Source organism: Crocodylus siamensis, chromosome 5 (genome assembly GCF_052110815.1).
Source record: "Crocodylus siamensis isolate JL-2025a chromosome 5, ASM5211081v1, whole genome shotgun sequence".
In the NCBI taxonomy this organism is placed as follows: domain Eukaryota; kingdom Metazoa; phylum Chordata; order Crocodylia; family Crocodylidae; genus Crocodylus; species Crocodylus siamensis.
In genome coordinates, this window is record NC_143399.1 from 46633374 (window position 1) to 46641608 (window position 8235).

The window sequence follows — 8235 nt, forward strand, 5'->3', positions numbered from 1 at the left end:
CCTTAGCAGTAGGGGCTTATAGCTCTACTTTGATAGGCTTTGGCCCATGTTTTGGAATGGCATATGAAAAAGCCCATGTTACACATGGCATACTTCAAGGACACCCCTGACACTTGCCTGTCTGGTACGCAGAAAAGTCATGGGCTTGTGCCATAGCATGGGTTTCTAATCTTCTCGTGGTCCTGGCCAACCTAGTGAGCTACTTAGGAAGAAAGCTCGGGGGGTGGGGAGACGGAGACTCCGTCTCCGAGACGGAGACCCTTAGGGACTGTAGGACTGCTTTTCTGTCTCTGGTCTGTTCATATCTCTGGACAGTTTCACTAGACAGTGTCCACTAGCTCTCTGGACTCAACCCAGGGCTAATGGACATTGGCTGGTGTGCTCTGCTCCATGTCCCTTCCCCCCAGTGCACTTGTTCTGAACCTTTGACACTCACTCTCATCCCCATTTTGCATTTCTTTTATTCCATGAAATTAGTTACTTTCTCAGTGGCCTCCATTTCTAAGAGGGGGGTTATATCTTTCAAGCCCATGATCCCTTGAAAGTAACTAACGGGTCTGTCCCTGGTCTGCTCACATCTGTGTGTAGAGTTTCACTGGGCAGCATCCACTGGCTCCTTGGACTCATCTGAGAGCCAGTGGACATTGCCCAATCTACCCTATGTGCTCTATTCTGTCCCCCCTCACCCCTCAGGGGTGGCTAACCTGCCGGGCAAGTGTCATGGGCAGCATGCGTGACAAACGTGGCAGATCAGGGAGCAGACGGGCAGCACATCACACACACGGTGGGAAGCACAAGGCAGAGCATGGGATAGGGAGCAGAAAGCAGAGCAGTAGATCAGTGTGGGAAAGGAGATTGCATTGGTACTTGGGCATGCCTACCCCTGTGCTTTAATGCAGTGGACTTTTACTGTGCATTAAAACTTCACGTAAATGAACTGACAGCCTACTGCTCATTAACTCACTAAAAGTGTGCAAATGTACTACTGTGCAGTAGCACAGCGTAATGTGCATTAATTTAGCACCTCACATTGGACTTTAGTACCTCCATTAGAAAAAGCACATTAATGCACGTATACGACGTGCACCTTGGGAAGGTGCAGGGCTCATTTGTGGCTAGGAAAACTCTGGTGGAAGCATGCACGTCTGTACTTTCCTACTGACAAATTATAAGCTCTGCACTGAGATTTACTTCCTTAAATTTCATAACTTTAGTAGATAAAGTATTTTAAAACTAGCCTCTCCAAAATCCATGGAGACACAAATAGGTGGTCAGCAGCAGGGTACATGGGTGGTAAAGGAGAGCCCACAAACCTGGCTCATTTTTTTCACCTTACTCTGCATTTAAAGAGCAGTATCCTTAAGTTGGGGGAGTGAAAACTCTTTACATCTACTAAAGATCTGGCCTACAGCTTGTGCAACAGATGCAATTTGCATGTTCTTAGAAAACAGTTGCCTTCAGGTAGCTTTGAAATAAATGGGAGAGCTTGGCTTCTGCCTGGCTCAGGCTGTTTGATAGCACCCATCTAAGGTCCACCAAAATTCACCATGGAACCTGTCTGTTCCCACCACTACCTTGCAGTCAAAGAAAAGGGAGTCATACCTTTTTACAGTACTTGATACCTTTATGGCTTAAGCTTTCTTTTCTTAATTCTTTAATGATATTTGAACTCCCAGCCTTTTCAGGAAAATTGTTCAGTGCTCCAACCCACATAGCTGCAGTTTTAGGGATTTACTCTTCTTTGGGCTTTACATCAATAGGCAGGTACTGTACTGATCATTTTGCAGGGACTACAGGCAACCCTGCTAGCAGCTACTTTACTGCTGTCATTAAAGACCAGGAAAAGCACACACCAGCTGCAGAAACTTCCTCAGCCTCACAAGGGGTTTTTAAACCTGAAAGCTTGCTAAAAATGTTCTTTCCAACTATTTAAGTTGGTCTAATAAAAGATATCAGATTCACCCAAAGAAGCTTGTCTGCCTGTGTCCTTAGACCAACACAGCTACAACCTACACCATTAAAGACCAAATGCACTTTCCACCCCAAGGGCTATCTAGATCTGGTGACAATGTTGCCACTAGTCACCCAGGGATTTCTGCATCTACAATCAATGCAGCTTTGAGAAGCAACCAACCATCCCAAACCTTCCAGGACAGTTCCAAGTTTCAGAGCTGTGCTCCAGTATCCTCAAAGAAACAGGCCTTTTGTTCTGAATCATAGGGGTGGAAGGAGAGAGAGGGAATAAGGGGTGGAGAATCAGTCCTGATTTGGCTGAGACTTCCCTGCCCCCAGTTCCAGGATGCATTTGTTCTATGGCCAGAATAAGCTGGATTCAGACAAAACTGCACCCAAGCAATTTAGTTCTGCTTTGTCATGGGGTTAATGAACTCATCTGCAGTGCTACAGCACAGGCAGCTATACTAACTGGAACCAGAAGTAGTATCGAGACTACTTAAGTTTCTAGGAGGCTTTGGAGAGTCTGGAATTGTATTTCAGCTTTTGCTTCCTGAAAGTTGGTCACTTCGTGACAGGCTTGGTAGGTGCCATACAGTATTGTCAACTGCAAGGATTCATAAAACACAAGTCAGGCTTCAAATGCATCCTAAGCTTTTTTAAAAAAAATAATATACTGAATAATAAATTGCATGCTTTTAATTTGCCTTCTCTGAAATGCTCTCTTGACCTTCTTGGGTCATGTTGCCCAGCTTCCTGTTTACAGCCCAAAGGCAATCCACTTTTTTTTTTTCCTTTGAGATGGAGAGAGACATTCATCTGCAATCAACTCCAGGATTTTAAGAGAAAGTATCCCAAGGCAAAGGATCAGAAGAGACTGGGGCTGTTGCTCATATTCACAAAGGGTTGCAAGGCACAGAACAGCTGCTTCTGTTAGTACTGGCTGCTTGCTGTAGGAAGGTCATATTCCTAACATTACCAAACCAGAAGAGACAGGGAGACCGTGACCACCAGGTCAGAGATCTCTCAGGAATGCATAGCTTTGTGAGGTTATCTGTCCACAAAGTCTTGCTTCATACGCCAAGTCCCTACAGACTTGGGGATGTGCAGATGTTTCAAGCAATTGTTGCTGCTGCATGTAAACAAGTATTGGGTTTGCAGGGGCACCCCTGTTTACAAATGCAAGTAAATGTAAATTAGAAAAATTCCAGCACCAGGGATAACATTCTCCATTCCTGCCCTGCCCCCATCCTCCAGGTCAGTTATGAATTACTGTGCATTACAGAGACCCGCAACCGTGACAAAGTAAATGATTACTAAGCAGTGAAGTCACACAGCCATGGTAAAACATTGTACTGAACAAAAACAAATATGTAAGCAAGGGTCCAAACCAAATCTGCAAGGCAGCACTTTCTGAACAGTGCACGGATGTTCAAGTGCTTCAGCTCCCACTGGTGGGGCAAATAAGGAACTAATTGCCTGTCAAGAATGAGAGTGGGGCGAGGAGGCTGGGATGGAGTGCCGCCACCTAACGACCCATTCTGCCGCCACTCTGTCTTTTGCAAGGAGTTAGGTAGGAGAGCCAAGGCTGGCCTCAGCTCCCCCACCCTCTGTCCAGCCCTCGGCGCAGCTTCCGAATCATGGCAGTGCTCCCGCACGCTTGGAGCACTCTGACTGCCTGTTTCTGTCAGCCAATTGGAGTATGAATAAAGCGTTATGGCCAGACAGACAGACAGACTTAGGCTTTTATAATACCAGAATAACTGAACAGATCTGGAATCTCAAAGGGTTTTCAGTAACAGATCCAGAATAAGACTACTGGCCTTTCTGTGGGCTTGCCAATGCAACTGAAGTACCCAGATGCTGAAGGTAGTTAAGCAATGCTGATTCCCCTTTCTCATAATACAACAGTTTGCAGTATGGGGCACTAGGGCCCAATCCCAGTGCACAGGGCTGGAAGGGGGGAGGGGGGGGAATACCAGGGCTTAATGCCAGCATGCAGGTCCCAAGGACCCAATCCTGGCACACAGGGGCAGCATGGGACCACAAGACCTGATCTTGGGGCATGGGGGCAACAGAGGCCATGTGGAGCTTGACTGGGGTTAGGCAGAAACAGTGCAGGGCCTGAAGTGGCCCACAAACTGGTACCGTGGTGCTCAACTGGCCTGCAGGACCAAACATTTGAGTACCACTAGTCTACAATAAATAAATGTACCAAATTTCAAAATAGCAGCAGCAAAGGACACTTGAAAAGGTTAAAAATTTTGTAACAGATCTGGTAACCTTCAAAAAAAGGATAAAGATAAAAGTTCCACTGTGACATTCCACCTTCTCTCCCCATTCAGCTGAACTGTTTGCAGTGTACTATTCAGCCACTACCTGTCTCTCCTGCCGTAGAAAATTTTAGACAGAATGTGGCACTTGTAAACAGGCAGGACAAAGCCAGAACTCCAACCCCGTGGAAGCTCTTCTGCATATTCAGGACTCCCCAAGGGATAAGGTCTAATGACCACAAACTTCTGGAAAGCCAATTTAGACTGGACATAAAGAAAAACTCCCTTTACAGTCTGAGTGTCCAGGGTCTGGAACAGACTTCTCCCAGAAGTTGTGCAAGCACCCATTCTGGACTCATTCAAAAGGTGTTTGGATGCATATCTTGCTGGGATCATTTGACCCCAGCAGACTTCCTGCCTATGGCTGGACTCGATGATCTTGCGAGATCCCTTCCAGCCCCTAATATCTATGAAATCTATGAAATGTGACAGATCTGTTTCCTTTAATATATTTAAATGACTTATTTTAATCCAAGGAAACATGAAAACTAAATGGCGGTCACTCCATTTTAAGTAATTATATAGCACAAGCCCAATAAGGCTTTATTTTGTAGTTTCTAGATCAGTAAAACAAGGCCCTGAACTCTATGGGAAATGTGTCTAACTGCAGGATATAGCCTCTAGGGCAGTGGCTCTAAACTTTTTTTGTACCAGGACCCATTTGTAAACATCAGTGGCCACACACACATATGGGGCAGGGTGTGGATGTTTGGGGCACAGGAGGAGGCTCAAGCAGCCCCTCGCAAGCTGGAACTCTGCCAGCCAGCAAGGGAAAAGCCACTGTTCCCCACATTTTTCTTCTTTAAAGGAGAATCCATTTTTAAAGTTTGTCTGCAACCCTTTCATATATTCTTGCAACACACTTTTGGGTTACAACCCATGGGTTGAGAAACACTGTTCTAGGGTACTATATTCTGCAGCACAGGGAACCAACTCTCTTCTGCATCTAACAGGTAAGGGAAATTGCACAACATGAAACTCCCTCACACTTATAATATAAACCCCAAACTATAATTTAATGTTTCCTCTAAGCACATCCCACCACATTCATGACCCATACAAACGTAGTCAGATTTGACTGCATATTATTTTTCCTAGGCGCACGGATATAGTTTTGTGGTAGTGAGTGAGGGAGATTTTTGTGTTTTATATATGCTACTTAGATACAAGAAGTACCCAGGGACTGGGACATCTCCCCCACCGGGATTCAGGACAGACTCAGGAGACACTCCGCCAAGCCTAGGGTCAGGGAGGACCAAGTTAGGGAGGGGCTGGACATGTTCAAATCAGCAGGTCCAGACACTCTCCACCCCAGGGTGCTGAGGGAATTGGCAGGGGTCATCACAGGGCCCCTGGCACAGCTTTATGAGCACTCGTGATGCTCTGGCCAGGTGCCAGAAGACTGGAAAGCCAATGTGGTCCCCATTTTCCAAAAAGGGAGGCGGAAGGACGCAGGCAACCATAGGTCCGTTAGTCTTACTTCAGTCCTGGGGAAGCTCTTTTGAGAAAATTATCCAGGAGCACATCTGTGAGAGACCACCAGGGGGCATGATGCTCAAGGGCAACCAGTATGGGTTTATTAGGGGCAGGTCCTTTCAGACCAACCTGATTGCCTTCTACCATCAGGTCACAAAATCACTGCACACAGGTGTCGCGGTGGATGTAGTCTTTCTGGACTTCAGGAAGGGATTTGACATCGTCTCCCACCCCATTCTCATTAAACAGCTAGGCGACTGTGGCATTAATGCCTACACAGTCAGATGGGTCACAAATTGGCTAGGGGGCTGCACCCAGACAGTGGCGGTGGATGGGTCATATTCAACCTGGAGGGATGTGGGCAGTGGAGTCCCCCAGAGCTTAGTCCTTGGGCCCGCACTGTTCAATTTCTTTATTAGCAACTTGGATGAGGGGGTGAAAAGTACCCTGTTCAAATTCGCTGATGACCACAAGATTTGGGGCGAGGTAGGCACACTAGAAGGGAGGGACAGGATACAACTGGATCAGGACAGATTACAGGGGTGGGTGAATGTGAATATGATGGGATTCAAAACTGACAAGTGCAGGGTACTGCACTTTGGCAGTAAGAACCAGCAGGATACCTATAGGCTGGAGAACTCCCTTCTTGATAGCACAGTGGCAGAAAGATATCTTGGAGTCATTATCAATTCTAAAATGAACATGGGCCGCCAATGTGAGGACACGGTCAGTAAGGCTAACTCCACCTTGTCATGCATCCACAGATGCATCATGAGCGGGTCCAAGGAGGTGATCCTCCCCCTCCCTGCAATGCTGGTCAGGCCCCACTTGGAGTACTGCATCCAGTTCTGGGCACCACACTTCAGGAAGGATGTGGAAAGCATCAAGAGGGTCCAGAGGAGGGCCACTCACATGATCAGGGGACAGCAGGGCAGGCCCTACGAGGATAGGCTACAGGACCTGAACCTGTTCAGCCTCCACAAGAGAAGGCTGAGAGGGCACCTGGTGGCCATCTGTAAACTTACCAGGGGGGACCAGAGGGGAATGGGTGAGACCTTGTTCCCCTGAGCACCTCCCAGAATAACAAGGAATAACTGCCACAAGTTGATTGAGAGTAGGTTCAGGCTAGACATCAAGAGGCACTACTACACAGTCAGGGCAGCCAGGATCTGGAACCAGCTTCCAAGGGAAGTGGTGCTGGCTCCTACCTTAGGGGTCTTTATAAGGAGGCTTGAGAATTACTTAGCTGGGGTCATATGAGATTAAACTTACCAGGGGTCATATAAGCCCAGTATTCATTCCTGCCCAGGGCAGGGGGTCGGACTTGATGATCTGCTCAGGTCCCTTCCAACCCTACATCTATGAACCTATGAACTTACTTACCTACTGGAGACAGAAGTTCTTTGTGGATGTGCAGAGACCAGGGCCATCCCTAGGGAGGAGGAGGGGGCGAATCGGGGGGTCCACCCCATGGAGCTGGGCAGAGGAACAGTGATGCAGAGCTGGGCGGCTGGCGGCTCCACATCCAGCCGCTTGCTATCCCTCCCCACTGCCGCTAATGGTGGTGGCAGCTTCTTCAGGTCTGGGGCCCATGGGATTGGAGTGGGAGTGGGGCCAAATATGGGCTCATTTGCCCCAGGCCTCACACCCTGCTTGGGTTGTTTCTGGGAGAGACTGACACTATTGATGGACTGTGCTCTGTCCAAATACATTCCTTAATATGATATTTTTTCTAAGGGGTTCATCTTGGGTGCATGTGGCACCAAACAATCATACACAAAATTTCTAGACATACATACTTCAATGGGGGGGGGCAAGCACAGAGGTTAATTCATAATTCTCCGAGTATTAAAGATGGAGGTACCATGTATTGCCATATATTGTCCATCTTAAATCTCACGTGAACCAACACTATGTGACCATGTGTAGGTCAATTAACATACAGATACCTTGAACATTCCTCTTGTGTGTTTCATTGTAGTATGTGCAAGATTCTCCATTCTCTTAGTGTGTGTGTGGCACAGCAGTGCAGAAATGATGTTACTTCAGGCCATTCTACCGCTCAGCAATTCAGGAACTATTTTTTTTTACAACCTGATAAAAAATGTATCTTCCAGGTTAATGTTCAAGTCTACCCTCTGCTATCTGCCTCACTCCCAAGCAAACTGAGCTCTAGCTCTTAAAACTAAACCAGGTAACTACTTAACAATGTAAAAGGAACATAAGAAATGAACCAAGATCTGAAGACTAAAGGTGACTGAAGTTAGAAGCCTTCAAGACATACAAACTGATCACCACTTAGTTCAGAAGTGCAGTAAATGGCACAGCAGCCTTCCCCCATGTGTGCAAACAATAAACCCAAGGCACTAACAGATACATTCACAGTTGGTAGCACTAGCATACAAGTCAGGTTATGTAATAATAGCTTAACTCAAGATAAGTCTAAAGGTCAAGTTTGTTTTAAGATATGGTT